We start from the raw sequence: 24,912 nt of genomic DNA on the forward strand, positions 1-24,912 counted from the left end.
CCCAAGGGGCAATGTACTGGAACGTCCTGTTATGCATCTTGCTACAATATTTTAACTGAAATGAACATACATCATCATCAATGGGTCATGTATTCACTGCTTTGAGTTAATATTCTGGTATTTTTCTGACTCTCCAAGGTACACTTCCTTTAATCATGTGGCTAACTTTCATAACAACCACCAGCAAAGTATCTGTTATCACACCTCTCAATTGTACCTCATTAGGAGGAATGTGAAATGGGAAAAAGGGGTTGATGAGATAGATGGATGGGTGGTAAAAAAACTGAATCATATCAATTCACCAAAAGAACTTTCTGTAAGTATGACAAAACATTTAGCGGCCAGGCTGTGAGATTCCTTGCTGAAGATACTAGTAAGTATTCCACATTTTACCCACTTGTTCCACATTATGAGTGGCAGTAATCCACATATTGGAAATGGAAGATTAGGAGCTCTGCATGCTATAACACCACAGGACCAGTGTAGTACATTAGGTTAGTGGCATTCTACTTTTTCAACTACCAAAACAAAACCTATACTGATTCCTTTGTCTACCATCACAGCAATGTCTGCATTTAGCTGGGAGATTCTGTTGAGGGTCATACACCTACTGTATTCCTTTATTCCAGAGTAGAATTGTAAAAGTCATAATCAAAGCGATACAAACAAAAGGAGTCTGGACAGAAGCAGGGTAACCCATACAGAAAACCAAGTTGTCTATAATTAAGCAACTTTATTTATTTATGGTCATTTATTGACATTTGTTAACTGGGATTGTCCAACTGGGCTTGTGGCCCATTTTCAGTGGAGACCCGAGGAGAAAAGCTCCAGTAGTACATTTTTAAACAAGTACAATTTTAAACAATATTGATATAATAGCAGTTATAGCAAAAAGATTCACATATGTTGGCTTACATGCATAAAGTTAAAGTTGCATTAAAAAGAAGCTAAGTAACATAATTTTACACTCATATAGTTCAACAGGTCAACAATAACTTTTTTTGTTTGTATAAAATTATGCAAATACATAGTAGACAGATTAGAGAGAGAGAGGTGTAATGAGATACTAAGTATGGTCCTTTTGAGGGTACATAAAGGGATGGAAGACTAGGTGGGGTCATGGCAAGGGCAGGTTCTGGAATTCAGAAAATAAGCTTTTAGTTAATTTTTAAAGTGTGAGGTGTGGGAGACTGAACGTAAGTCAAGGGGAAGCTTGTTCCAAACATGAGTAAGGGAGTGTTTGTAGAGTAGTTTGCCTACTGACCTTTTTTGGGTGGTAGATATCAAATAATTGTTGATTAGAAGTATGGAGGGTCTGGGATGGGATGTAGATGGAGACTAAGGAAGATAGAGATGGACAGAAGGAGGGTTTATAAAGAATAGAGTGTAGCATATGAAATTGATAAGATAAGATAGCAGAAATTGGGGAAGTTCAAGCCATTGAAGAGAGTTTAAAGAAATGCAGTGGTGTGAGTTGAATGGGGTGTTAGTAATGAATCTGGCTATTTTATGGTAAGTCTGTTGGAGTTTGTTTAGAGTGGAGGCCTGGATATTGGTAAGAACTGGGGCGGCATATAAGAGGGAGGGGAGGAGGAGTGCCTGACCCTCAGTCTCTGTTTGTATACTGTGTGATTTACCCCATACAGTTCATCATGATTTTCCCACAAAAGATACTTTTTTGTACAGGGCTTGCCTTGTTAACACACAAATAAAATAAAAATAGACCTAAGAGCTAGAGTGTAAATGTGCAGTGGGTAGCGTTGCTGCCTCACATCATTTGGTTCTTCTGTTTGGTTTTCACCCATGGTGCCTTCTGTGTGGACATTTCACATCCTTTTGTGACCGCAAGGGTTTTGTTGGGGAAGTCTTTCATTTCTTTTTTCATCACAATAACATGTGCAGAGATGAACTGAGTAAACAGAAGATTCCCTGCATTTTCAATTAGGATGCACGAGTGTGGAACACATGCACTCAAACACACACACACGCACACACACACACACGCACACGCACACGCACACACACACACACACACACACACACACACACACACACACACACACACACACACGCACACACACACACACACACACACACACACCTGAATGCACTCCTGCATGTACTTCTTTAATGGACTGACATTCAATACAGGATTGGTTATTTGCATTGTACCCTTTGCTGGTCAGGACAGGCTATGGCTCCCCTGTGTCCCTGAAAAGGAAAATGATGGGTATCCTAAAAGGAGGGAATGAGTGAATAAGCCAAACAAACCTTGCTTGCCATCAAATATACTTGTTTTTTGCTTACTTTAGCTTCGTCTTTGTTAACAATGAAAGTTAACTAGCCGCACTTGTTATTTGTCCATTCACTAAAGAATAACATTACTCTTCTATCTCATGATGGTAAGCAGTAAAGCATTCCAAGATCAACAGATGCACAGACAGTGCAAGGACAGAAGGGATTTATTGTAGATACATTCAGTTCTGTGGCTAAATGCCATAAGCTGACCGAAGTCTTATGACAACATGACTTATTTCTTGGCAGTGGTGCAGACACAAAGTGTACTGAAGCCCTGTTAAACATGCAATTACTTACTTATCATGGTCACATCACTGTACTATATGATCTGAACAGAAGCGATGTAGCAAGAGCATATAGCAGGGCATTACTTACTATTAGTACTGTATATTCAGTGGGATACTGGGGCTTTTTCTTAGGGAAAACAAATTTTTGTTCAGAGAGTTATACTCAGCATTTTATGAAACTGGTAGTCAATTGATTGGAGAGTATTTTGATTATAGTCTTAGTTTTATCTAGGATCTATTTATTTATTTTATTCTTGGTGACCATCTCAACAGCTGCTTGCCAGTCTAGATGTCCATATGTGTATGGATTGTGAAACTGATTTCTATTTCATTGACAGCCTTTTTCTCCAAATCTATACAAAATGTGTACAAAAAAAAGTTCTGTTTGTTAGCCCATCATGGCATCCTGATGTCACTCATGCCCAGGCTTCATCTTTCCATCTCTTTTGCTTATTATAATCATGTCCCAACTTGTACCAAATCAGGGGAGATTAGCACAGCTAGGAAACAGTGTGTCATTGTCACAAACAAATACCACTTTATTGATTAATTTCTTATGGTGTGATGAGCTGCACCATAATCATAATTAGAGGCACGTCCTCCATGTATTAGGAACATGTCCTTAGCGGCGTTGCAATGTGTGGTCACCAATCCTTGGAAAGCAAGAGTTATTAAAGAAGCTATCATACTGCAGTCAGAGGGGAAGCGTTTTTGTTATTTCTAAGGAAATTATCTTGGATGGCAGAAGAAGAACCCTCCTCACAGGAGGGCCACATTCTCAGTGATGCTGTGTTTGTCCCTCTCTGCTTTCATGTGTTAGTAATCACTTAGCATGTGCTCACCCCTTCTACATCAGCATGCTCAACAGCTGGAACCTCACTTTCTCCAATCTCCACTAGAGGGCGCCCCTCATTCAGCAAAATCACCAAACTTCCCAAGGGGAAGGACAGTCGGCAATAGCAGCATACTCCCTCTCCCAATGTTTGCCCCTAGCTCTCAAATTTCTAGTTAATCTCAGATCATTGGCTACAGTCAAACAGCCTGCACTAGCATGTTGGCTGTTTCCATGTCATTTAATAGCAATGCAATCACATTTGGTTGCATTAAATGTTGCAGCAATCGGATTTTAACCATCTTGTCACCTGGCAGTATGTATCAGAAGTATTACCCAGAATGAAATAGTCCCTACAGCATCACACATTCATTAAGCATTTTGGCTCTGTATTAAAACAAAAATAAATATGCAGATGGAGAGTCTATGTTTTAGAGTAAAAGCAGTTCTTGCATTTCATGTAGTCCAATAGCTAGCGTCTGCCTTTATTATCATAGTGTTTAGATTTATTATAAAAAACTGACTAAAATAATAGTTAAAAATGGGGTGTTGGTTAATACAAAACAAAGATTTTTTTTCTTTATAAGAAATGGCTAGATATAAACAAAATAAACACATGTTGGGTTATGACTGTACTGTCATATAACTGAAATTGTTTTAAGGTTCAAATGTCCAGCCTGAGAAAAGAAAGAAGTAGCTTATTCTATGATCCCATTAAATATACAGCAGACAAAGGGAACACAGACACGTGGCTGTATAATTCCAGGAAATATATCACAGGCAATTATTTTCTCCCTCTTTTGCCCTAAGAAAAATTGTGATCACCTCAGTTACATGCGAGAATGGGAAAAATCATGTTAACCAACGTGAATTCACCACATCAAATCAAGCACGGGAAAAGAGCATCACAAAACCAAATCAGTGGTGAAAGCAAGACTGCTGTCAGGAAAATAGACAGACAGACGTTTCCACAACTCCCTTTTCCCATTTTTGCACATGAGGTCAGGGTGTCACTTCAGAAAGTGACAATCATCTAATGCCAAGGTTTACACCATCGGGTGGCTAGCCCTCCCATGGTAGTTCTTCACACCGCACACTCACACCTACAGCCAATTTAGAGCGTCCAATCCACCTACTGTATGTCTTTGGAATGTGGGAGGAAACCAGAGCACCCAGAGGAAACCCATTCAAACACAGGGAGGACATGCAGACTCCACACAGAAGGCTGGGGTGTTTCAGCTAAATAGCAATTCTGAATGTCCATGACTTTTTCTTTTATGTCTGATATTCTTAAAGGCTAATTTGCATATATCCCATGTCACTTCTACAAGAAGAGGTTTGAGGTTTCACACAATGGAAAGTCTAGCTTTGCTAGATTTTTCTTTTTGTGTTTTTTAACCAATTGTTTTTTCTCTGTGACCTTTTAACTCATTGTTTTAGTTTAGTTGGGCGGCCATGGTGGTGCAGCGGTTAGTGTTGCCACCTCACAGCAAGAGGTTCTCTGGTTCGATTCTCGGCTGGGGTGCCTTCTGTGCGGAGTCTGCATGTCTTCCCTGTGGTCACGTGGGTTTCCTCCAGATGCTCTGGTTTCCTCCCACATTCCAAAGACATACTGTAGGTGGATTGGACACTCTAGAATGGCCCTAGGCATGAGTGTGTGTGTGCATGAGTCTTCTGTGGAAGGTTGGGCATCGGGCTGGCAACTCAACACTGTAAAACTCCACTGCCAATCATGAGCAGACAGGTGATCCGCTGTGGTGACCCCTTACTGGGAAAAGCCGAAAGAAGAAGTTTTAGTTTGTTAGTTGGGATATTTTGCAGTCACCCTAATGTTTATGAATATCAGTTGGGTACAACAACCCTGTGTTTCCATATGTTAGCCAAACATTACACTTATGCTGTGCTTGTCCATTGTTAGTGAGGTTTGGATTTATTGACCTGAAACTATCCTTAAATAGACTTAAAAGAAAAAGTCATGGACATTCAGAGTTACTTTTTAGCTGAAACACCTGATATTCTTAAATGGTAATTGCATATCTACAACAAGAGATTTGAAATATCACACAGTGAAAAGTCCAGCTTTGCTAGATTTTTCTTTGTGTGTTTTTTAACCAATTGTTTTTTCTGTGTGACTTTTTAACTCATTGTTTTATGCTTTGACATTTACTGAATGTAAACATTCCCTGAAAAGTATGTTCACTGTTTTGCTGTCAGTATATAGCTGTTTGAAGAATGTACTCACTGATGATTTAATATAAACCCTCTTTGATCAAATCAACTATGGTCTTTTTCCTGTTTTAATTTCTCCAAATGTTTAGGGTTTTTAATACATTGAGAGGACATCACCCATTCTTAAGTCAGGGCACAATTAATGCTCTTGAAATTAGTATTACTCCAATCTTTGTCTTTAGACAGGAGTGCTTTTCTCTGCACCAGTGATGTACCCATAATCTCCCCCTTCTACGGTCCATATGTTGCTTGTATTACTACCATATTTAAGTGTGCATGAAAAGTCTTGTTTTATCGGCCCTGTTTCTGATATTACTATTGGAATGGTGTTGATATATTTATTCCACATTGTTCTAGTTTCAGCTTACATATCCTGCTATTTTATGAGTTTATGCTTTTCAGGAGAGAAGGCAATAGAATCACTGGATGTAGCCATTTTTAATAATTAACGCTACTTTTGCCCTTTTCCTTTTACTGCAGTATAGCTTTCTCATGCTTTGCTTCTTCTTTTCAGACCGTTGGTATTAGAGTATCCCATGTGATCAGGACTGCTTCATTTTCAGCAGTTCTTTGTGTTCTTATTTCCAGTGCGTCTCAATTACCTACATGTTGTAATGTTTGTACAATGATAATGTAACAGCAGTACCATATTACTGTACCTTTTGCACAACGGTCAGTCTAATATTCTTTCTACATTATTCTGCTCTTCTGTATACAGGCTCTCAGCCATGACTATATTCAAGCTACATCACAGTGTATAACTGTTTCTAATTCTGTGCTACAGAACCTACATTTGTCTGACTCTCCCACATTTTCCATAAAGTTTGCAAACCAGTGTGTACGCAGTGTACTGTCTTGAGGTGCTGTTATTTTTCTTTCATCTTTGGGTTTAAAGTTGTGCCTTCTTAACTCATTCACTTTCTGTAGTCTCTTTCCATTGTCTATCGTAATAGTAAATTGAGAAATCGAGGAGGCTTTTCCTTCAGTCATTCTGCTTTTGGATCAGGGCATCTTATTTGCTGGTTTTCTATTTTCTGCTCTTTTTTCTGTTGTATAATCCTAAATGGACTTTCATCCGAATCTCCCACAGAAAGTTGTAAACATTTATTTTGTGATATGTATTTTTTAAAAAATGGCTTCCTTTATTGTACCATTTTTGGGGGTTTATTAATTTATAACTTGATGTCTGTATCAGTATCTCCACACTAAACCTTAAACTTTTTACTCGGTCTATAACTTCAGATTATATCTGTTTCCTTTCCACTTCACTAAATTTGTTGCTTCACAATACTTTCCAGTTTTGTGTTGTTATGATTTTCTTTGTAAAAAAATAGCTTTTTATACTTTTCTTTATAAAATATACCATATCTGGATATCTTTGCTTATATATATCTTCAAATACCTTTAGAGCTGCAGTGGTTGTACTGGTTAGTACATCTTTATTTTCTGCAAAAGTATATCATAATATCAGAGATTTTAATTGTAACAATAATATCAGAGATTTTTTTCCCAACTCCAGCCTTCTTTTTTATGAATTTTGAAAGCCTCTAGCTTTTATTCATTTTCTTGTAGCACTTCTTCAGTCATGCCTTTTTCCAGATTTATTTTATATTCTGTTTGTTAACAGGATACATAATTTGGTCCATCAGCTACAACACAAGACAGAAATGGCAAAGCATCTTCTTCTAGCTTTTCCCATGAGGGGTCACCACAGCAGAACAATGGTCTAAAGAATAATTGGCAGTAGAGTTTTACGATGTTAAGTTGCTAGCTTGGTACCCAACCTTCTACTGAAGGCACAAACACACACACACACACACACACACACACACACACACACACACACACACACACACACACACACACACACACACACACACACACACACACACACACACACACACACACACACACACATACACACACACTCTCTCTCTCTCTCACTCTCTCCTATGGCCAATTTAGAGTATCCAGTCCACCTGCAGCATGTCTTCGGACTGTGGGAGGAAACCCACATGACCAAAGGGTGGACATGCTGACTTCCACACAGAAGGCACCCTAGCCAATAATTGAGCTGGAAAAACCTCCTGCTGTCAGATGGCAACACTAACTGCTACACCACTGTGGCCACCCAAAAATGGCAAAGTGTATTGTTGCTAAATTAGAACATATATATTCACAGTTATCCCATACAGTCATAGAGTGAATTAATGTTTTACAATTCATAAAGAAGAGAAAGATCAATGTCATTTCAGCAATAAAATTAAAAGTGCAATAACAGTGTTGTAAAGGCAGTTACAATTGTAAGTTATAGATAATAAGATATCAGAATTTCTAGCCACTATCAATAAAATATTTGCATGCCATGTTAGTGAAAAACTGCTCAGAAATGGTTGTTTTAAATTCTAATATATATATATATATATATATATATATATATATATATATATATATATATATATTTTTTTTTTTGCATCTAGGATTGTGGGTTGAGGGAACACTGTTTCATATTGCCAGTCCAAATCTTGAAAAGGCCCTTTCACCATATATTAGTTTAAATGGTGGTCTATGCAGTGAGATAGGATCAGGCTAATAGATTCCAAGATAGTACTTAGGTTCTGTGATGGAATGTTTTTAGAGGGGGAAGGGGCAATATTCTTTATGCAAAAGTTTGAATATTAGTGTGCTAAGTATGAAGGTGGCTCTTTTATTTATCTGGGTAACTATTGTTTTGTTCTGGTGTGCTCTATTAATGATCTCATGTTTTACTCATGATCTCATGTTTTACTCGTTAGCTTATACCAGGTTTTCTGGTGGCTGTATTTTTCTTTCCTCTAAGTTCTTTCTGGTTTTTTATATATGTCCTCTGTGTGGAAATCATGGGTTTACTGTATGGCAGAAACAATGCATAATCTCTTTTTTATTCTCTGTAATTCACTTTATTGTCTCTATGCTTCTTACCTGGCTGATTATGCATGGACTGCTTCCTTCTCTCACATGGAAACCACTTACAATATGGCCTAGCCATACAGTAGGAATGTTACCCTGTTATGAGGATTCTGTACTTTTTATTTTAACATTACTGGCACCTGTGCTGATGCAAAGCATGGCTAATTTGTTATTCTAGAACCCATGCCCCATGTCTTCTTCTTTATTTTTGACCTTTCTTTTTCCATGATATGTAAAATACAGTCTACCGCTCCATATCTTCTTGTTGAGATTCTGTGTGTACAAGGCCCACCGTATAAAGGTACCAGTGGCGGCTGGTGACTTCAAATCAAAGGGGGGCTGCAGGAGACAGCTGAATGGGTGGGGTCAAGGGAAAGGGGTGTGGCCAACCAGAAAGGGGAGGAGCTATGTCCCAAACCACAAAAAACAACTTTAATTAAATATGCTGCCCTGGGTGCCAAACCATCATTATGAGAGTCCAATTAAGACAAAAATAAGTGTAGAAGAATAAAAATATTTCAATGCATTGGCTGCATGACAGCTTACTTAATATCTAGATGGAAACAAAAGGTTGTGAGGCATGAAAAAATCTCTTTGCACTGCAGTTCTAATTATAATTTATATTCAGCTTTATTAAAGTACCAAGTAACATGCTGAAAGTAGAAATCTCTGTGATGCCCCCACTTGTAAAAATGTTTCTTATCCAAAAAAGACCTGCTGCCTGACAACTATCTACTTGTTTCATGGGGAAAACATGATCAAAGTAAAAAATGAAAAGCAAACAAGAAACAAGCTCAAGATACATTGCTTAAAGGATTACTGTACAGGTTATGGACCACACATGATTGGCATTCTGTTTAGTTTACGGGTAAAGCCTGTAGAGATGACTGGAAGTCTCCAACAAGTGTGAGCTTTTTAAAAGAATGTAATCCTGTCCTTCAATACCAAATGCTTATACATTATATAGTTAAGTATTCTCTACATGGCAACAACAGAAAGGTTTTAATGTTGGCAATTCTTTAATAGTATGCTTATTAAAGCGTACTTGCATCTTACGATCTCAGACAAGCTTACCTTATGGTCATTAAAGCATTGCTACTTAAACACAGAGCAACAGGCACTTTGAGTAATAAGCATAAATCTGAGTAATAAGCATACATCAACAGTACAGAAATATGACAGAAACCAGACCATTCTGCAAAATCAAGGACAGATGAAAAGCCACTGTAGTACTTGTGTCTACCTTGGATGGGGGGGGGGGGGTACTGCACATTTACACTGCATAACTACTCCTTGCCTTGCTTGGACACATCCAGAGTCACTACATGGGGAGTGGGGTGCAACAAGTAAGTCACAGTTTAAAATGTCTCTGGCTGACTGTGATGGCCCTGACACATTTGTCATACCTCTTAACCTCAGAGCAAGAAATCTGGACAAAGCCATACACAGAAGTGGGACAAAGGCCCAAAAATAAGGACAATTTTTAAATATTACTCTAATAAACTTAGAAAGATAATAGAATAGGTCTTGCATTAGTATGAATTTTCTGAAGGGTATAAAATCTGAAACTGAAATGTCTGTCATTATTTTCTAACTTCAGTCTTTAATTATTTGTCACTAATTTGCCAAAACACACAATTTTATGAAAAATGGACCAAAAATGTGATGCAAAAATATGAAATAGCCACACAATACAGCTGGGAACCTGTCAAAGAAGGGACACTTTAATATTAGTACTGCTAACTTGAGCAGCTGACAAAATAAAAGAATCTACACGCATTTAAATTAATCTATAACTTTGATTATTATAATTATTTCTTAATTGTAAACCCCCCATGTTTTCTTCCAAAATTGCTATTTTGCGGAGGGATTATTAAGGGGAAGAGCAACATTTTGAGCCAAAATTGGGGACAGTTGAGAGGTTGGCTATGCCTAATTCTATAAAGCAATTTGCATGTACCTCTCAACCTGTTAATGCAGTAAATCTGAACAAGGCCAAATATATTGGGGGAACATATAAACAGTACTAAAAATTGCTCTTGTATAAATTGAGACAGTTGATAGAATAACAGTTCTTATCTTAGCATGCATTTTTCTGAAGGTTATGAAGTCTGAAATTCAGTGTATCATTATTTAGTGACTTAATTCCTAAATGATTTGCCAGAAAACTACAAATTTTATGAAGAACAAACCAAAAATAAGAAGCAAAAATCTATTAATTCTTTGAAAATCTGGACAGTTGGGAAGTATAGTTCAGCTGGGCCTGTCTCAGTTTGCTGCCCTTCCCCCCTGACAAAATCATGGTTGAATGGAGCCTCTGCAGCCATTCCAATGATCCATTACTTGGCTATTTCACTCCATTTACCATAAACACTAATGTGCATGCTGGTTTACTTCTATGATGAGTTGGACTTCATTTGAAAGTTTTATTTTGTATTTTACAGCACAAACACTAAGCCATCTGCTAAACAAAGCAATGCAGTCTCACAATGAAAAACCGACTTAGCATTAAAACTTCTCTGCCCTTGAAACTCACATTCATTGAAACAGCATCGAAACCCACATTCAAAGAAAATACATTTTGCCAGTGGCAGATAAAGATTAATTTTGGGCTGTTTTCAAATCATAGGCCCCTTGCATATGAAATATACACGTGCTCTTTGATACACCTTCCTAATTGTACTAAATTTATATTCCTTGTACAATACAGTACAGTTGTTAGAGGGCATTTTAAATTTGTTTTGAACATTTTTCCAGTAAGCAATGAAACAAAACGCATGCACCCATAATGACAAAACTGCCCAGTTCAGAACATTTCCATCATAAAAGTCTACTCAAACTTCCACAGTCCACCATTATTAGTAAATATGCACAATTCTACAGTCCACCATTATCAGTAATATGCACAATTCTACAGTCCACCATTATCAGTAAATATGCACAATTCTACAGTCCATTATCAGTAAATATGCACAATTCTACAGTCCATTATCAGTAAATATGCACAATCTCTGAAGAAGTAAAAGTCATCTAAATAATTCCACATTAAAAAGACTTAAGAAACATGACATTCAGAGTTGCTTTTACTGTTAATTCGATATTCTAAATGGTAATTGCATATTCACAACAAGATTTGAATATCACACAGTGAAAAGTCTAGCTTTGCTAGATTTTTCGTGTGTTTTTAACCAATTGTTTTTTCTGTGTGACTTTCAATCATTGCCCATGCTTCTTGACATTTTACTGAATGTAAAGACCCCTATGTTTCACTGCTCATGTCAGTATATAGCTGTTTGAAGAATGTACCACTGATGATTTAATATAAACCCCTTTGACCAAATCAACTATGGTCTTTTTCCTGTTTTAATTTCCTCCAAACAAGTTGTGGTTTAACACCACATTTATATTTTTATTATCACTCCATTTCAAGTCAGGGCACAATTAATGCTCTTGAAATTAGCAATACTCAAATCTTTGTCTTAGACAGAGTGCTTTTCTCTGCAACCAGTGATGTACTCCCATAACTTCCCCTTTCATGTCCATATGTTGCTTGTATTATACCTATATTTAAGTGTGTATGAAAGTCTTGTTTTATCGGCCTCCGTTTCTGATATTACTATTGGAATGGTGTTGATATATTTATTCCATACTACCCAGTTTCTCAAACAGCGGGTCCCAAGTTATTTTATGAGTTTGAGTTTTCACAGAGAGAAGGTACAGAATCACTGGATGTAGCCTCTTTAATAATTAACGCCATTTTGCCCTTCCTTTACTGCAGTATAGCTTTCATGCTTTGCTTCTTCTTCAGACTGTTGATATTTAGAGTATCCCATGGACTTGCACTGCCTATCGTTGTAGTTCTTGTTCCTTGGCCTGCGTCTCAAATTACCTACATGTTGTACTGTTTGTACAATGATAATGTAATAGCAGTACTCATATATTAATGTACCTTTGCACAACGGCTGGTCTAATATTCTTTCTACATTATTCTGCTCAGCAGCACAGGCTCTCAAAACATGACTATATTCAAGCCACATCACAGCAAGGTCTGTTTTCAATTCCTGTGCTGTTAGAACCACATTTGTCTGATTCCTCCCACATTTTTCACAGTTTGCAACCAGTGTGTACTGAGTGTACTTCTGTCTGAGTAAAAAGTTGTTAATTGTCTTCATCTCGCTGTTTAAAGTTGTGCCTTAACTCATTCACTTTCTGCAGTCCTCTTTTCTATTGCTCATCGTAAATAGTAAATTGAAATCGAGGAGGCTTTTCCTTCAGTCATTCTGCTGGATCAGGCATCTTATTTATGGTTTCTATTTTCTTCTGCTCTTTTTTTTCTGTTGTATAATCCTAAATGACTTTCATCCTAATCTCCCACAGAAAGTTGTAAACATTTATTTTGTGATATGTATTTTTTAAAATGGCTTCCTTTATTGTACCATTTTCGTGGTTTATTAATTTATAACTTGATGTCGCACCATATTCTACACTAACCCAAACTTTTACTCGGTCTATAACTTCCGATTATATCTGTTTCTTTTCCACTTCAAATTGCTGCTTCAATACTTTCCAGTTTTGAAAAGTATGACTTTTGTAAAAATAGCTTTTATACTTTTTCTTTTTATAAAATACCATATCTGGATATCTTTGCTTATATATATCTTCAAATACCTTGAAGCTGCGTGTCAAATATTATTATAACTTTCTTTTTCTGCAAAAGTATATCATAATATCAGAGCTTTAATTGTAACAATATCAGAGATTTTCTTCCCAACCCAGCCTTTCTTTGCGAATTTTGAGTTCTATTTTTATTCATTTTCTTGTAGCACTTCTTCAGTCATGCCTTTTCTGACTTATTTTTATATTCTGTTTGTTAACAGGATACACAATTTGGTCCAAAGATCCTTTTTTCTAGCCACAACACAAGACATAGAAATGTGCCATCTTCTTCTAGCTTCTTCCCATGAGGGGTCACCACAGCAGCAAACAACAATGGTCTTAAAGAATAATTGGCAGTAGAGTTTTATGTCAGTTGCTAGCTTGCACCCAACCTCTACTGAAGGCACACGATACACACACACGCACACACACACACACACACACACACACACACACACACCCGCCAGACACACACACACACACACACACACACACACACACACACACACACACTCTCTCTCTCACCTCCTATGGCTAATTTAGAGTATCCAGTCCACCTGCAGCATGTGTTCTGACTGTGAGAAACCACATGATCAAAGTGCAGGTTAATTCAGAAGGGCAATTCTAGCCAATTGAGCTGAAAAACCTGCCGTCAGAGATGGGCAACACTAACTGCTACACCACTGTGGCCACCCAAAATGCAAAAGTGTATTAGTTGTTAATTAGAACATATATATTCACAGTTAATTTACAGAGTGAAATTAATGTTTTTACAATTCATAAAGAGAAAGATCAATGTTGGCTCAGCAATAAATTAAAAGTGCACAACAGTGTTGCATGCAGTTAATGGTGTGTTATAGATAACAGATATCAGAATTTCTAGCCAATTAACAAATATTATTTGTATGCCATGTTAGTGGAAAACTGCTCTGAAAGGGTTGTTTTAAAATTTAATATATATATATATATATATATATATATATATATATATATATATATATATATATATATACATTTTTTGCATCTAGGATTGGAGGTTGTGGGGAACACTGTTTCATATTGCTAGTCCAAATCTGAAAAGTTATTCTTTTCTCACCATGAAAATAGTTTAAATGGTGGCTCATGCAGGAGATAGGATCAGGCTAATAGATTCCAAGATAGTACTTAGTTCCAGATGGAACAAATGTTTTAGAGGGGCAAATATTCTTATGCAAAAGTTTGAATATTAGTGCTAAGTGAAGGTGCTCTTTTATTTATCTGGGGCAACTATTGTTTTGTTCAGGTGTTTCTATTAATGATCCTCTACGCTTACCTATGATCTCATGTTTTACTCAGCCACACTGTGTTTCAATGCATTTTCTCCTTTCCTGTCCTGAATCACATCTCGTCTCGTAATTCACTCTTATTGTCTCTATGCTTCACCGGCTGATTATGCATGGATCTGCTCTCCCTTTCCTCCCCACATGGAAACCACTTCTGCAGCATGGCCTAGCCATACATTATTAGAATGTTACCCTGTTAAGAGATTCGTACTTTTATTTTAACATTACTGGCATCAAAGATGCAAAGGACAATTTGTTATTCTAGAACCCATGCACCATGTCTTTTCTTTTTTATTTTGACCTTTCTTTTCCCAAGGATATGTAAAACAAGCAGTCTAATGCCCATATCTTCAATAGATTCTAAAGTACAAGTCTACTGTGTAAATGTACTCACCAAGGCTTATGGATGAACTCAGTTACAACAACCCAACCCTTCTTTTCTTTGTAGTACATAGCATGGCTTCTAAAGTGCCATCAATATCATGACTGCTTTGTACAATGTGCTTAACAACAGCTATTTTAATATGAATGATAGGACTGTTTATTGATATGACAAGGACATTTGAAACTGTGAAACATCCTCTCCTACAAATTACATTTTGGAGACAATACAGTCAATTGCTTCAACAGCTACTTGGAAGAAAGAACTTCCTAAGTCTATGCAAACAACTTCTGCTCAGATGTAGATACTCTTAATACTGGAGTACCCTAAGGGTCTGTACTGGGTTCTCTTTTCTTCTCAGTCTATATTAATGACTAAACCCACAGTCTCCCATCATTTAAGTACATCCACCACCAGGGCCAGATCCAGCACAAGGTGACCTAGGCAGCTACCTAGGGCCCTGTGCTGGTCAGAGGGCCTGGATTTCCTAAGAAACTACTGATTTCCTGCACTAAAAATGATCATACAACTTAAAAAATATTTTCTAAAAACTAATGCTTTCCTGCAATAATAAAAAAAATATCCTTAATGCTTTCCAGCATAAAAAACAAATAAATAAAAAAACTTAAACACTATTTGTTCTGTTTGGACAGTTTCCAAACAGCAAACTAATAGAAATGCTCCTTTATTTCCTGGTTTGCATCGTCTTTCATTTTAACAGAACTGACATGAGCATGCATGCAGAGGTAACAGAAACTGGTGCGAGATTAATCTCTCAGAACAGGCAGCCACAGTATTGCTGCTTTATTTCCTGATTTGCATCAGCTTTCATTGGCACAGAACTGGTACAAGAACAAACTCAGAGCTAACTGGAACTGGCACAAAATTTAATCTCACAGAAGAGGCAGCTGCAACAGCCAACAGCATGCAAAATGGGTGGGATTTCTTTTTTTGTGTGTATGTGCAAATGGGCAGCTGCAACAGCACATTTTTTATTTTTATAAAGTATCTGCTGTACTCTGCTTTTTAGGAGATATAATGGAAGGGAAAAGCAGGTAGATTTAAGATACAGTATTAGAAACATGGGCAGAAGCTATTATATTATGAGGTGAGCTGGATTGAATTTTGTTTTTTGTGATTTCTGGAAGTGAGAGATAGATACAAGGTGTGTGTGTGTGTGTGTGTGTGTGTGTGTGTGTGTGTGTGTGTGTGTGTGTGTGTGTGTGTGTGTAAACTGAGATACTCACAGTCACACAGACTCAAACCTTGTACTTTGGCTATAGGAGACAAGTGCCTTAATCCTCTACTCCAACTACCTACATTAATTTTTTTTTCAGACTTGCATATTTCCAGATCACATCCATAGCTCTTATCGCATCCAGATATTTATTGGGTTCGGCTTCTTTAACTAAGTGACTTACTAGTTAACAATAGGTTGGATTAAAAAGTGCAAGAAGTTATTAACAAAAGGATACTATGATTATTAATCCCAGATGTGCTGCAGTAGAGAAATTAATCAGTATCTGTCACTCATTATTCATATTTTTATAATTGAGCGCCCTGGATGATATCGACAGGTATTGTGATATATACCATTCTAGGAGACAGAAAGTTCATTTATATCACACTATACCTGAGATATTGCTAGTTGTTTGCTAGTGATTATGAAAATAATCGATATTTCCACCTGTACTTAATACTTCAAAAACCAAGGGACTTTTAAAGTGCTGCATGATATCAGGACAAACCTTAAATGTTGTTGACTTAGCCAGTAATGGTTGCACTATAAGTTGCACATCTCGAGTGATATCCAGTATTAATGGTATTGTTAATTATAAAATGACTGATATATTTTCATATTTCTGTAAATATCTCAATAAACATACACCCAAAGAGGAATTTCTTTTTGTGATGTGAAAGCTTATGTTTGGTTAACAAAAACATGCTAACAATGTATGTCTGATTTGTACAGTTGGAGTTTCCTTTGGTAAATCACTGCGGATTAGAGTCAGCCAATGTCAGTCATTAGAGTTGCACAGGGTTTGCGGTTCACAACATAACCTTATAACCTGATAACCTTATAAGTGATTTAGAGCTGTCTGCTTTTTTCTTCAGTTTTCCGGAATATCCCTTATTTTGCCTGTTGTCATTGTTTGCCAGTCATTCCTTACTTCATGACTTATCTAGCTCAGGAAATATTATGGCAATATCACTAACACACCATTTTTTAATGCAACATAGGCAATTCATTCTTCAAGGGCAGCAAACATTGCATTTGTAGGTGAAACATTGAAATGCAAAGTTGTTTAACAGCAGCAACCTCTGTATTAGTAATAGTTGTCTTTAATGTGGAATTATTCAGGTGACTTTTACTTTTGCAGAGATTGTGCATATTGACTTAATATATGTTATGTGGTTAATATTTCTTACGCTCACTTAAATTCTCTTCTATTTCAACTATGCTACACCTGTCTGGATCTTATGGCATAATTCCCATGATCTTAAAGTACATGTAAACATGTAAATTATTTCTTCATAACAATAATGGGTATGCACCATAAACAAAGTGGTTGCAACTGATTGTGGGGATGGCGGTTGGGGGGCGATGTGTGGATGAAAAGTACCTTATGCTCTTGTCATCTGGTCATTTTTACACAGACATTAATCTGGATTTTCAAGAGAACAAAATAGTATGCACATTGACAAGTCTCAACCTTTTATGGTAATTGGAGAGAGAGAGGGAGAGAGAGAGAGAAAGAGAGAGAGGGACAAGTAATGGGACCCTGGAATGGCTACCGGGGGAGGGGCTAGTCCATTACCCTGCCTAGTGCCCCATTTGACCATCATCCAGATCTGTCCACCACCAAGCTTCAATAAACATGTTAGGCAAGTTTCACTGCACTCTTCATATGTACACACAATAACAGATTATTAATAAACCTTAATATGTCCACTGTTATGGTATTTACCATAAGTCAGAAATTAAGTAGCCTCACCAGTCTTAATAAAAGATAATATGAACCACACAATTCCTAATGGGACAGAAAAAAAGATCTCTAGGTCTAACTTCAGACCTGGCATTATTCTTTGTACAACATACTAACAAGGTAAAAATACTTGCTCAACTAACGTTATACTGCAATATCTCCTATCTCCACTTTCTACTGATTTATTGAATGTCCTTATCCCTAAAACTAAATATGGTGTACTAGTGATAACCCTCTGGTATATTTCCAATACACACATACGTATAAAATGGTAAAAATAAAGTATGTAGATTTATCAAATCCAGAATCATATTATAGACCCTTAAGTCTACTTTCATGTAGTGGAAAAATAATGGAGACGGTAATACTGGATACGTTATTGTCAGAACTGGATAGGTTGGGACTTGAAACTATATATCAGCATGCATATGTTTAAAATAGATCCATTACCACCTGTAACATGATGTTCTATAACAATATAGTAACAGCTATGAATGAAAAAGTGTGCTGTAATGTGAGTTATATAGATTTAACTTCGGCATTTGACAGGGTCATACACAAAACACTGATTAATAAATTAGTACAACTAGGTATTGTTGTATTGTTGATAAGATGGATAGCTGCATGGCTTACAGACAGGACATGGCAAGTATCACACACCAACTGGACAGGTGCAATCCTTGGTTACAGTCAAGGTGTCCCACAGGGCTCTGTCCTAGGCCCTTACTTGTTTAGATTGTATCTTTCAGACCTAACTTTTTCATCTGAGGTGTTCTACAGTCTATATGCAGATGACCTAAAATTGGGTAAACTGATAACATGTGTTACAGATAAGGCATGTCTGCAAAATAATTTGACTAAATTGACCATTTGGGCAAAGGAGAATAATATGTTGATAAATACATCAAAAACTAAGCATATGAGATTTGGGAGACATAAACTGAAAGGTGAATATTTAATACAGCACACAGTGATTGAAACTGTAGACTCATTTAAGGACCAGGGTATATTCAACTATGAGTTTTTCTAATCATATCAACCAATTGGCTAATGATAGTTATAGAACTATAGGTTGTAGGTTCATAGATTATAGGTTTATAGATTAGTACTAAGCTAACTGCCCTTGCGAGTCATTTTAAGCTTAGCCAATTATCCCTTGTGAGACTCAAACCCTGCACCTTGTGTTTGTAAGGCAAACACCTTAACCATTAAGCCACTCTCCCAACCCTTGTAGAAAAAGCTTTATAAAGTCTAGGAAATCAAACATAATGAAGTCATTGTTTGTTAGTTACATTAGACCCAAACTTGAGTATGGAATAACAATGTGGAAACCCTATAGGAAAGCAAGCATGAATAAACTGGAAAGAGTACAGTGGAAATATACCAAGGGCAACCATGGATGTGAAAATCTAAGTTATTATGAAAGACTAAAATATCTGAACTTGAACAGTGTCTCTTACAGATATTTAAGAGGAGATCTTATTCAGGTATATAGGGCATTTAGGGACAACTACCTCTGGAAATGTTTGAGGTTATCAAAAGTACTAGAGAATCATCAGATGACCTATGTAGAAGATTCTACAGGAATGAGAAGTGTACTAATTGGTTCACTGACAGAGTAGCTGATGCTTGGAACAGACTACCAAATTACATTAAAACAAGTACTAGTTTAGATATTTATAAGAACAGCCGGGACATTTATTATGGGAACAAGATTTTTGGTATATTGGCAAACTAGAAGGGCATTAATGCCCGTGCTTGAAACATGTGTATGTATGTGTGTATGTATGTATGTATGTATGTATGTATGCATGTATGTATGTATCTTACCATGGACTCCTGCACTCACCATTGCGACCTGCTAAAAGGTTTCATTTGGCTGGCAGGATGAACTAGGGCTACACTAGTGTGTTACTTGCTGTTATTAAAAATCATTATAATGGGAAAATGTACACCAGTAAAAAAATGCCTGTTAAGGAAATAACTCTGATAGAGGTGTTCAAGCTGAGGCTATTAGAATAGTTAGACTACACTTAAAAAAAAATGATATTGGATTTGAAGCATTTATTGAGGTAAGACTAGTCATATGGAATTATCCATCAACTATAGTAAGTAAACAAGTAGTAGTAATTTGATTTAAAAAAGTAAAATAGCATCTATGTAAAGAAGCCTCTCATACATGCTTCCATGATGCTGAATAACTGAGTTTATTATTGATAACAATAATCAATGTATCGTTTAACTTTATTGAGAATGCGTGCAAATATGTTATTGAATGCATTTCACTATTATCGAAGTATTAGCTAATTATAATTTGTAAGCCTCTACTGTGAATTGTATATATCTGTTTTGTCATCTACTACCCCAGTGGGGATCAGATTGTAGCTGAAGAGTAAAATGACCAGTTGCCCACAAAGATATCATGTGACTAAGAAAAATAAGACTAAATGAATCACATCAAATGCATGAAGAACAGCTGCACCAGTCACAGATTTGCTTCACTGATGCCTAGTGGTTTACAAGCCAAACCTCCGGGTCTGTACTCATGAAGTTCTCAGCATCTACCAAACATGGCTGCCAGACTCTTAAATAATACATCTAGATGTTGCATTGAGAAATTTGTAAAATTACCAAGGAAAAATGCTTCAAATACTACAAAAACAAAGAAATACAAACTCTTCATGCCCCTTTCAAAACGGATCTTGATGTAGGAAGAAGGGCAATGGACTTGATAGAGAAAAATACAATACTGTGTCCTTAGGGAAAATCTCTACTAATTCAGAACCAGAAGAAAACATGGAATGTAACTGTCTTATACTAATGTATGTTTTTAAATATTGTATATAAACAATTTTTTACATTTCTGTGAAATTTTTGCTAAGTATATTATTGCTTTCTATGTTATTCTGATTAGATTCACTGCAGCTATGCCTGGAATTGATCCATTGTGATCAGTATGGTACCCTAATAAACAAACCTAAATAAATAACTATAAATGAATGGAAGGCAATGAGTCTTAGTAGTCATTTTGTCAGTAGTATATTCCCTGGCCTTGCCACACAGTGTCAGTACTGTAGGCAGCACACAGACATGATGCAAAGTGAATCTTGGATGAAATGCCAATATACCAGGACACATAACGTATAAAAAGAAAAAGGAAGAAGAAAGAGGAGGTGGGGTCCCTCTGTACATAAGGGGAGGAAGTAGGTGAATGAAAAAATTACAGGTAGCCAGGCTTAGAAAGAATAACAATTAATCATTCAGAAAACTTGTAAAGGCATTGAAGTTTGGCTGAGAATTATCGTCAACGTAATGCATAAGAGAAAGGGATAGGAACATAATAGAGGGACATAACTTGTCACAACATAAAGAGATGATGTTGAGGGAGGTGTATTGGGGGTGAAGATAGCACAAGTTATGTGGAACAGCTTTTATTATGCAGTAAGCAAAAGCAAATAATAATAATAAAAAAACTTTCACTGGCCATTCCTACGACAAGATGTTTTCAACTGCCTTCTTCAGATATTGATCCTTTAATAATATTTTAAAGTGGAGCTGATGGGAGACATTTTATATTTAGAAGTGAATTGTTAGCTAAGAACAAATGACTACCATAGAATATGGTTCACAACAGATACTGCTTTTGAGTCAAGTCACACAAAAGCTGAAGTGTTAAGTATAAAACAGGTGGACTTTGTTAATATCAGAATACTTCAGAAAAGCACTGCCATGTAAGTAAAAGAGGGGTTGTAGTATGAATGAGCACAACTACAGCCCAGTTATTAGGGGTGGGAGAATGACACTAGGAATCACAAGGAAAGTTAAACTGAGCAGCAAGGAAAATATCACATCGGCTAAAGAAGGGAAGTAATAAAATAAGATTATTACAAGCATAGGCAGATAACAGAAGACTGAATGCTGTAGAGGAAGTGGATTATATGATTTACAGGTACGTTACAAAGTAAAGAAGAACATGGGACTAAGGCTTAATAAGCATGAAGAAATCTCAGAAGAAGGTAACTGAGAAAAAAAATTAATTTTTGCTGTTCAGTTTTCTCAAAAGATGAAGAATGAAAAATGTCTACACTGGCCAAGAAAAATGTTGTTAATGAGCATGAGTCTATCTTGAATCGAGTTACAGAGGATTGGGTCAATGGGTCCCAAATGTTTTTTTCTTAAACTGACAATGGTAAAGTCAATGGGACCAGAAGGGATTCAAACTGCTGATCTATAGGAATATGAAAGTGGTATGTTCATACTTTGTTGAAGCATATGCGATCAGGTGGCTATTGATTGAATTTTTAATGCCGTGGTATGGTCTACTGTAGTTAATTTGTGCAAGATGTGATGAACCTTTGCTGTTTTTCCTTTTTTTCCATTGCAGTGCAATTGTTGACATGGTATACATAAATGAGTTGGAGGGGAAAGTCCTCTTCCCAACACTGGAGCTGCAGGAGGTTTACCCTCCTAACAAAAAAAAAAAAAAAAAAATATATATATATATATATATATATATATATATATATATATATATATATATACACATATATATATATATATATATATATATATATATATATATATATATATACATATGGATTCACTTTAGAAGCTCGAAATACTGAGATGTCTAAATTCACTATTTTGAGCCCATAAAGTAGAATCATGAAAACAGCGAACGCTCAGAAGCATGAAATTCAAAACCTCGAATACTGGAGTTTAGAATTTTGCACTTCTGTGGTTCCACTGTGGTTACAGATTCAGGTTAAGTGCGTGTGTGTGTGTTAAGGGTTTTGGGCAGGGGCTGTGGTGTGTGTTTTGTTGTGATGTGTGTATGTGTGAGCAAAATGTAGCTTGTGTGGTGGTGTTGTGTGTGTGTTTGTGTGTAGTGCGACCTCGGAGTTGGGGGGGCGCTTTTATGTAGCAGAGAGCTTGTGTTTGTGTATGGGGAGGATGGTGTGTGTGTGTGTGTGTGTGTGTGTGTGTGTGTGTGTGTGTGTGTGTGTGTGTGTGTGTGTGTGTGTGTGTGTGTATGTGTGTGTGTGTGCAGTAGTAGTGCGAACTTCAAAATCTCTGGTGTGTGAGATTATAAATTTTGTGCTTCTGAGTTTTCTATGTTTCAAAAATTCCACTTAATAGCTTCAAAATACTGAATTTCGACATTTCAGTATTTTGAGGGTATAAAGTGAATCCATATATATATATATATATATATATATATACGTTTAGTATCAAAACTTGGAAACTGAATCAGTCAACCAGTTAAATGGTAGACCCAAAATCCTGAATACGTAACCATGAATGTCTGGACAGGTCAAAACTGAATACATTGACACCCATAGTTCGATGTATTTGACATAGCAGGAGGTGACGTCAGTCACCCATGCTATGCACATTAATGTATCATTATACCATGACCCCCCATTAATATTCCTAAACGTGCATGCTGATTGGCCAGCGTGCACATTGTAAATCGACTTATACTAATGGAAAAAGTTCTGGTCGCCCGGACATTTTCCATTAGTATAAGTCTCTTTTAAAACACTGTCTCGCTATGTTAAAAGAGTTTAACATAGCGACACAGCTTTAAAAAAAGCAACGGACATCTCCGTTGCTTTTTTTAAAGCTGTCTCGCTATGCTAAACTCCTTTAACATAGCGACACAGTGTGCAAAAATCAACGGAGATCTTGCTTTCTCCGTTACTTTTTTTAAAAATCTGTCTCACTATGATAAATGGGTTTAACATAGCGAGACAGCTTTAAAATAAGCAACGGAGATCTCCGTTGCTTATTTTAAAGCTGTCTCATTATGTTAAACCCATTTAACATAGCGAGACAGATTTAAAAAAAAAAAAAGCAAAGGAGAAAGCAAGATCTCTGTTGCTTTTTACTGTTTCGCTGTGTTAAATGGGTTTAACATAGCGAGACAGCTTTAAAATAAGCAACGGACATCTCCGTTGCTTATTTTAAAGCTGTCTCGCTATGTTAAACCCATTTAACATAGCAAAACAGTAAAAAGCAACAGAGATCTTGCTTTCTCCCTTGCTTTTGGCCACATCTCTGATGTACTGCATAGGCATGCGCAGTACATCAGAACTGCCGCAGATACCAGACAGCTGCGGAAGGGCAGCAAAGAGGCATTATACAATGCCATTATTTAAGAAAAGTAATTATTTCTTTTCTTAAATAATGTCATAGTATATAGCAATAACCCACTTCTGGGTGTGGGTAATGCGGGATTTACCCACGGTTGTCTTTGTTTGGTCCCGAGGGCGAACCAAACCATGCCAACCATGGGTAAATCCCGCATTACCCACACCCAGGCATGGGTTATTGCTATATTACACTATACAGTCAATGGTACATTAATTGTATTATTTTTGCAGGGGGATACACCCCCCTGCACCCCCTGAACATTAAATATACCAACTCTGAGATTGCACTACAGTGAGGAAATGGGCTAATTCCCTGTTCCTCACTGAACTGTGACCTCCCTGCACAATGTCAAACCCAAATACTTGAACTACACTACCCATTCCTTGTAGTGTAGTCGAAATATTTTGGTTCGACATTCTACCGACTTGAAAACTGCCGTTCGACCACATGCTGATTGACTGATGCAGTTTCCAGGCTTTCACAGTAAACTATATATATATATATATATATATATATATATATATATATATATATATATATATATATATATATATATATATATATGTATATATATATATATATATATATATATATATATATATATATATATATATATATATATAGTTCCACTTGAAACCGTCGAATGTTCAGAACATTGAAGTTCTGATCATCGAGACCAGAATATCGACAGTTCAAAGTGAACAACACAAACAGAAATAAACATACAAAAACTATATATATATATATATATATATATATATATATATATATATATATATACATACATATATATATATATATATACATATATGTA

Source organism: Protopterus annectens, chromosome 3.part1, assembly GCF_019279795.1.
Source record: "Protopterus annectens isolate FY-2018-M chromosome 3.part1, PAN1.0, whole genome shotgun sequence".
Classification (NCBI taxonomy): domain Eukaryota; kingdom Metazoa; phylum Chordata; order Ceratodontiformes; family Protopteridae; genus Protopterus; species Protopterus annectens.